This window comes from Podarcis bocagei (assembly GCF_964188305.1).
Source record: "Podarcis bocagei genome assembly, chromosome: 16".
In the NCBI taxonomy this organism is placed as follows: domain Eukaryota; kingdom Metazoa; phylum Chordata; class Lepidosauria; order Squamata; family Lacertidae; genus Podarcis; species Podarcis bocagei.
In genome coordinates this window covers 37,253,723-37,262,220 of record NC_138142.1, presented here as the reverse complement: position 1 = coordinate 37,262,220, position 8,498 = coordinate 37,253,723, and positions in this window count along the sequence as shown.

Below are 8,498 nucleotides of genomic sequence, written 5' to 3'. Positions count from 1 at the left end.
ATGGACACCTAGGTGCCAGAAACGCCAAGTGTCCTCAGTTCAACCCCCAAGTTTACGGGATTTCCAGATGCTTGGCTCATCCATGTTTGTCTTACAAATGTGCAGCTGCTTCCTAAGATGTGTTGTTCTATTCGCTATGCATTTCTTCTTCCTCCGTGCTTTTGCTTTGGGACATATCTCCAGCTCACGGGCAAATCTTTGAATGTATCCAACCAGTATTCCCCCCGAATGCCATAGAAACACGATACAACTCTGATTGTGTATGCATTATCTGTCCCATCAATATCTATGTTTGAATTACCTTACTGCAAAGCCTAGAAGATGTTTCTTCCTTTTTCTCTGGAATGGAAAATATTCTCTGACTTCCTCTTTTGCATTAAACTTAGTTTCAGCATTCAACCTGTTCTCTGAGGGGGATTTTTTTATGCTTCCTAATATGGAGGGCAAGTCGGTGCTCCTGAGGAGAATGCTGTTGCAGAGGAGAATTTAGAAGCAATTTGTGGGTAAAATGTGCGCTGGGTGAGGTGAGAGTTAGGCGGATTTGAATTGATTGACTAACTGAGCCCAAAGGGTACTCCGTTATAGTTCCTTGTCATCGTGGGGGGAAAGTTACAAGTGGCATACAGCAGGATTCTGCCTTAGGCCCATTGCTGCCCAACACCTTTCTAAATGACTTGGATGAAGGAAATGAGGAATTTGAAGATGACACCAGACTGGGAGGGGTAGCTAATGCCGCAGAAGACAGAATCAGAATTCAAAATGACCTTAACGGATTGGAGAACTGGGCCAAAGCTAACAAAATGAATTTCAATAGGAATAAATGTAAGGTTCTGTACTTAGGCAGGAAGAAGCAGCCACGCAAACATAAGATGAGGGGGCACATGGCTTACTAGCAGTACATGTGAAAAGGATCTAGGGGTCTTAGTTGACCACATGCTTAACATAGGTCAACAGTATGATGCAGCAGCAAAAAAAAAGGTCATGCTACTCTAGGCTGCCTCAGCAGAAGTGTAGTGTCCAGATCAGGGGAAGTAACAGTACCGCTGTATTCTGCCTTGGTCAGACGACATCTGGAATACTGTGCCCAGTTCTGGGTGCCACAGTTAAAGAAGGATGTTGACAAGTTGGAACGTGTGCAGAGGAGGGCAACCAAGATTATCAAGGGTGTGGAAACTAAGCCTTACGAGGAACGGTTGAGGGAGTTGGGTGTGTTTAGCCTGGAAAAGAGGAGACCGAGAGGAGATATGACAGCCATCTTCAAATATCCCAAGGGCTTCCAAATGGACAATGAGCGAGCTTGTTTTCTCCTGTACTGCTGGGTAGGATTTGAACCAATGGTTTCCAGTTACAAGAAATGAGATTCCAATTAAATACCAGGAAGAACTTTATGACTCTAAGAACTATTCCAAAGTGGAACAGGCTCTCTTGGGAAGCTGCAGACTCTGCTTCCTTGGAGGTTTTTAAGCAGAGGTCGGTTGGCCCTCTGTCCTGGATGCTTCAGCTGAGATTCCTGCATCGCAGGGGGTCGGACTATATGACCCTCAGGGTCCCTTCCAACTCTGCAGTTCTTTTATTCTATGATACTTCTGGATGAAATATTTTCCCCCCTATGAAATATCTTCCCAGCCCTGCCAACCAGCAACCCAAATAGTTCCGTGAGGCTCTAACTGTTATTTGGTACTGCTCATATTGATCCAGAGCAAACTCCAACATATAGTTAGCAGAGTAAAGCTTAAACACGTTGCAAGATTTCCCAAAATAAACCAGAGGGAATTCATTCTTCATCCAGCAGAGCTTTAGTACTGAAGGTAAATGAGCATAATAGTCACAAATCCATACGTCTTCAGGATTGGCACAGTCCATAAGAAATCCAGTTGCAGCGGACTTAAACTTATAATAGCTTACGAAGCCACTTCCGCCCTACGGAGGAGGTGGTGTTGCAGGCTTTGTGAACCCACCAGGAGCGCGGAGGCTGGAGCCCAGCCCCACACGATTGGGGGGATTCCCGGCCGCGTCATCCCCTGGCCAGCCAATCGGCTGGCTCTGAGGGCATGACCTGCCCTATTTAAGGCAGGATGCAGCCGGGGATCTCCCTCTTTGCCGCCTGCCAGCTGTTCCTGCTTTTCCCACCCTCCCACCCTATAAGGTTTCCATTCCTTGACCTTGCTATGGACCTTGGTTGGTCGCCGTTGAGGGGCCTGGTAGGAATTTTCCCACTTGGCAAATTGGCACCACCCACTTGGTTTTTGCCTACCTCATAGCAGATCGCCACAACTTTCTTGGTATTGGCGGTTAGGCATTGGTATTGTTCTGTAGATGGAAGAAGGGAGGTAGCGCCATCACCTGCCCCATGTATTAAAGGGTAGTCTGATAAAGGATTCCGGGGGGCGTGGCCCTCTCCGAAGCCTAGGGAGGTGAGGGCCTAAAGCACACCCCTATAGGTGACCCCAGGGAAGCTCCTAGTTTATGTGCATCAGCGGGACTCACCCAATGGTGGTTAACCCTTCCCAGACTTCAAGTGGACAGGCTGAAGTCAGATATAGTCGATTAGGACCAATGCCTAAGCCAATACCGCTCATCACCTGTAACCAATAAAGTTGTGGCCTTATATAGCCCATTAACCTTAATAATTGTGTCATGTGTCATTATTTCCACGGGGGGGGGGGGGCTCACACGCAATAAGATTAAAACCTTCACTCTAAGCATACTATATACAAACCACCCCACCTGAAGAAAAAAGAGGCAGAAAATGAAGCTGAGGCTCCTTCTGGACTGTTCTTCTAGTCAGCCTGACCTTGATGGAAAGAGATAATACAACCAGTTTGAATCAGCTGTTCAACTTCTCTGAAGGAATAAACAAAATGTCAAGGACCTTCTGCTTATTTCTAGGCAGAATAGATTCTTACTTGCCAGCTAGAAACTTCCAGCTTGTACCACACAGAGAAGCTTTCAGAACCTTCTTGAATTGGTTAGAATAGAAAAGATCTCTACACATTAGATCAATACGTTCTGTACCAAAAAAATGCATACCAAACACTAACAGCCAGGGTTTGGTGGGTGGGAAGTTTGCGGAGCAAAATGGTTCCACTCCCTCATGGGTTAGCTCTTTAAAATGAGCAGCCACACTATATTGTGGGTGCCTTTTGCGAGATTGCATGCGGTGCTACAGTTCCCAGTGAACTTGCTAGTACTGTGGTACCTCGGGTTAAGAACTTAATTTGTTCTGGAGATCCATTCTTAACCTGAAACTGTTCTTAAACTGAGGTACCACTTTAGCTAATGGGGCCTCCTGCTGCCACCGCACAATTTCTGTTCTCATTCTGAAGCAAAGTTCTTAACCTCAAGCACTATTTCTGGGTTAGCGGAGTGTGTAACCTGAAGCGTCTGTAACCTGAGGTACCACTGAAAAAGGGCGCAGGCCTGCTTCTCAGTTTATTATTCAGAGGTTCACGCCTAGCCTCAGCTTTAAGTTTCTTTCCCTGAGAAGTGGAAACTATGTGGGAACTGTTTTTTGACTGATTTATATATGGAGCTGTTTTTAATTGTTCTTACATTTTTTAAGCTTGTACCAGTTTTATTCCTATGTAACTGTATATTTTATTGTAATAACACACAATGGGACCTTATGGCAAATGGCAGGTAAGAATTCAATTCAATTCAATTCAGATCAGATCAGATCAAATCAGCAATATTGGTAAAACCACAATGTAAGATTTTTGATTCTTGCAATACTTTAAATGAGTCAAGAAGATTCTTCTAAGTCAGTGAGAGGTATTCTGAAGCAGTTTATGAATTAGAGGAAACTAGGGGCCCCCATTAAGTGAATGATTAGCCTTTGAATTTATGCTGCTGTGCATTTAACATGGGATATCCTGGATTTGGTAATTGGACACTGGGCAAACTAGCATTCCCAAAGGCCATTCTGCACTGAGCCATGCATTTTAGGGATGGAAGAGATGTTCAGTTCAGGCAGAAGTCTTTTTGTGGACTTTCAAGGTAATCCTGCTTTCCCCACCTCTCTCTCTTGCAATTTTCCAAAAGTTAATCCTGCATCCAACACAGAGGTAATGAGAATGTGCCTGAAGCAAGACTCACGGAAATATGAAAGGGGCCATATGGTTGAGGTACTGATTCTGCAACTTTTAAATAAAAATAAAACAGAACACTTTATGAAGAAAGAAACCTGCCCCAGCATTACTTGATTGGATTGTAAGCAGAAAATTGGTGTAGAGAGTGTTGTCAATGGAGAGCAACTTAAAATCACTAAAATATCACGATGGCGAACTCTGAGGCCAAATTTGCCCAAGTAGATGCATTATGTGACCCATGAGAGCAGCAAAATAATGAGACTGTACAAAGGTGATGGGTTAAAATCAGGCCCAATCTCTATTGACAGCAGAAGGCAGCAAAAGGGTTGGCATGGCCGTGGGTCCCAGTGATGTACATAGAGACCTATAAGCTCAGCCAACTAGCCAGGCTAGAGACCTTGTGCCTAATCTTGTGCTAGGAGCAGCTTACTCCCAAGGTTGAGATGTGCTCTGACCAAATGTCCTCACCCCCTCAGGCAGAAAGGAATGCAAAGAGATCACGTGCAGAGGGGGCTGCTTAGAGAGAGAGTCCTTTGTTTCCTTGCCTAATGAATATGTAATGAAGGAAAGACCATATATGGTATAATTAGTATTGTGTCGTAACTTTAGACTGGAGGAAGTTTATGCATATGTATTGCTTTAATAGATAACAGCAATGTATATTAAGAGGGCGCCACCCTTTGGGGCTTGCTCAGCTTTTGGAGAGTGATGCCACTGAGCCATTATTGCTAGCAATAAACACCCTTTGTTTTCTCATTGCCGCATGGAGATTTCCTTCAGCCTGGAACGTTGATTTTGCTACACCAGGATCAGTCCATCATTCCACAAGCCCCACCTTGAGGGAAGAGATCTGCTGGGTTTTCAACCTCCCCATGTGGTCAGCCAGCGTTGAACCTTGTCATGGTGCAAACCAAGTAAGGAAGTTCTCAATGGGGGACCAGGGTGCAGATTCCAACCAGGCAGATACTCAACCCAAGCTTGGGGGTGTCTTAATCATTCCTCCCCTCAGGATGCTAATGCCCCCCCCCCAATAGTGTGTTAATAGTTCCCAATGCCTTTTCTGCCCTCATACAAAAATGTTCTTCCGCCTAACAAGGAAGGTCATAATTTCACTGAGGGAAAGGTGAAAGAAACCCCAACCAAGTGCCAATCAGGTTGAGCGAAATAATAATAATTTCCAGCCCTGTCAACCAGCAACCCATAATTGCTCAGTGAGGACACTAACCCCAGTGTCCTAACAGTGTCCAGGCAGGAAGCTCTCCAAGCAAAATGGCTCTGAGCTTCAGGGAAAGCAGCCTTATGCAGGCTTTCGACTCCCCTTTGCTTATGGGACAGCTTTTCCCATCAGCCACATCACACAGACAAGACACTGGGCAAAACCTTGCCCAGTATTCTGCTGCAGTATGTGGGTCACCAGGCAAAGGCATCCCACACTTAATGGGCATGGAACAGTTCTTGCAGCAGACTATTCTGCTTTTGTAGAATACAGCAGTTCAGTATTCCATGAGCTGTACTGTTTTAAGGGTGCTCAAAACAGGGAGGGAAGCCATGACTGCTGAAAGTTGTATCATAGTGTGTCTAATCTATGCTGCGATTTTGCTCTGAGGACAATAATAGACATACACAGATGTAACAGTTTGCTCAGTGTTCTGGATTAGTGCAAGGAAAAAATGTGGGTGTTGATGTTGGAGTGAGGAGAAAACATGAAAGAAACCCACAGAGAACAGGTTCTATGCTGAAACTAAGTTTAATGGGAAAGAAGAAGTCAGAGGACATTTTACATTCCAGAAACAAAGGGAGAACCACCTTCTAGGCTTTGCCGTAATTCAGATGTTGATATTGATTACAAAGATCATACATGCACATTCAGAGTTGTATCATGTTTCGAGTGGAATACAAGTTGGAAGCATTCAAAAAATTGCCTCTTAGCTGGAGATAAATTCCAAAGCAAAAGCAAAGGAGGAGGAGGAGGAGGAGGAGGAGGAGGAGGAGGAGGAGGAGGAGGAGGAGAAAAGCCTAGTGAATAGAGGTTGGGATCAACACATCCTAGGAAGCAGCCTCACATTTGTCAGAAAAACATGGATGAGCCAAGCATCTGGGCATCCTGCAAACGGGACACTTGGCACTTCTGGCACTTAGGCCCATGAGATCATCAATCATAAAACAAGCCATCCCAAGTTTGTCAATTGCCAGCCTGGGCATTCTGCTGCTCTGAGTGCTCCCTTTAATAGCATGAATAATGTCTACATTGGATATATTACTGGTCCCGGGATATGCACAACAAATCGAACTGGGTTGATGCGTATCTCAGTTGGTGGTAGGATCCCAGTCATTAAACCAACATTGGCAGCAGACATTTTGGAGTGATGCAGCTGGATCTGAAATGATGAGAAGCAGACATTCAACCATTTCATTCATGTTTCAATCAGCCAATTTGTAATAATCATGATAACAACAACAGCAGCAACCATCAGGACCAGTGAAGAACAAGAAGAAGAGATAGTGGTATGCAGTGCAGAACAACATCATAGCATAAGCTGCAAGTCAATAAAAAAATGATCATAAAAAACAAGCCAGCAATAGTGTTGTTGGGGTGGCCTTTTGTTGTCGCCACCACTGGGCTTTTCTCACTTTAGTTGTGACCCCCATTTCTCCAGCAACAGAAAACACATATGTTCTGTCATCCATGGGACAAGGATTAGGTTTTTGGGCAATGGCATGTATATCAACTCTTAAAGACCTCTGCCCTCCTCATCCCCGTTTCCCTTAGTGCTGTGCTTTTTAGGTTTCAAGCCTATGAGCATTTGAAAGATCTTCTTGGAGCCTTTTGTTGAAATGTAGGTTAAATACACTTTGAAGAAACAAATGACAATAAGCTCATTTTTCAGAATTCTGAATATATGTGATGGATTCATAAAGGTAAAGGTAAAGGTACCCCTCCCCGTATGGGCCAGTCTTGACAGACTCTAGGGTTGCGCGCTCATCTCGCTTAAGAGGCCGGGAGCCAGCGCTGTCCGGAGACACTTCTGGGTCACGTGGCCAGCGTGACGAAGCTGCAGCTGGTGAGCCAGCACCAGCGCCGCACACGGAAATGGCATTTACCTTCCGGCTATAAAGCGGTACCTATTTATCTACTTGCACTTAGGGGTGCTTTCGAACTGCTAGGTGGGCAGGAGCTGGGACCGAACGACGGGAGCTCACCCCGCCGCGGGGATTCGAACCGCCGACCTTACGATCGGCAAGTCCTAGGCACTGAGGTTTTACCCACAGCGCCACCCGCGTCCCCCATCATAGACTTTATATTGCATTAAATAAAACTGCATGTTGAATCTCTGGCATCTCAAGGTAGGCCCTGCATGAATCATGGGACAGCCACCACCAGTCCATGTGGACCAGGAATTGGGGGGGGGCATCTCTGGCCCTCCAGGTGCTGTTGGACTCCAACGCCCAGCTGGCACAGCCAATGGCCAAGAATGATGGGAGTTGTAGTCCAGCATTTCTGGGAGGAACATAGACATTCCCCGTCCCTTCCTACATATCTAATTCTCCAAAGTGCCCAGCAAATGACAAACATGATGAGCAAGGAGAGGCAGGTCAAGGTTCAATGAAAGAGACATTGAGAGTGAAATTCGGAAATAAAGAGGGTGCAAAAGGCATGGAGTTCTCTCACTTCCCAACATCTCAAGTGAAGTACTCAGGTGAAGGGGAGAGGAGCTGTTGTTCGAATCATGGGCAGCAAGTCCTTTTATACGATTCTAGGACTGCAAGTCCCTCCCTTGTAGACAAAAACTGCCTTCAGGTGTCCTTCCCTCAATGGCCCTGAATAATTATTGGAAGCAGACTTCATCCTGAACCGCCCTGTATTCATTAGCATGTGTTTTATCCAATTTCATTCCCCTTTTATTATCCCCCTATTTCCTCCTGTGATTATGTAATACACTTTTTAAAATTAGTGTCCTGCCTCCCTTCTTAAGAAACTATTCCCTTCAAGGCTCTGTCCACTGAAGTCTAGAGATATGTGTAATCCCTGTCTTTCCAGTCTGGAGCTGCTTTCTCTGTTACTTTTAGAAGCCATTTTAAGTTTCCCTACATATGTTTGCTTTAAACAAAGCCCTCTAAATTGAATTCAAGGGACATCAGCCTCAAAGGGAGCTTTCTTTCTGGAGAGCCAGTGTGGTGTAGTGGTTACGAGCAGTAGACTCGTAATCTGGTGAACCGAATTCACGTCTCCTCTCCTCCACATGCAGCTGCTGAGTTACCTTGAGCTAGTCACACTTCATGAAGGGTTTTCCAGTGCAATTTCAGGGAGAAATGTTGGCTAGAAACTCACCTAGAACTCTGGCTGTTTGCTAGGCTGACAAAACTAGAAAAAATACTTCCCTCCTTGTAATTTCTGAATTTGATCATTGT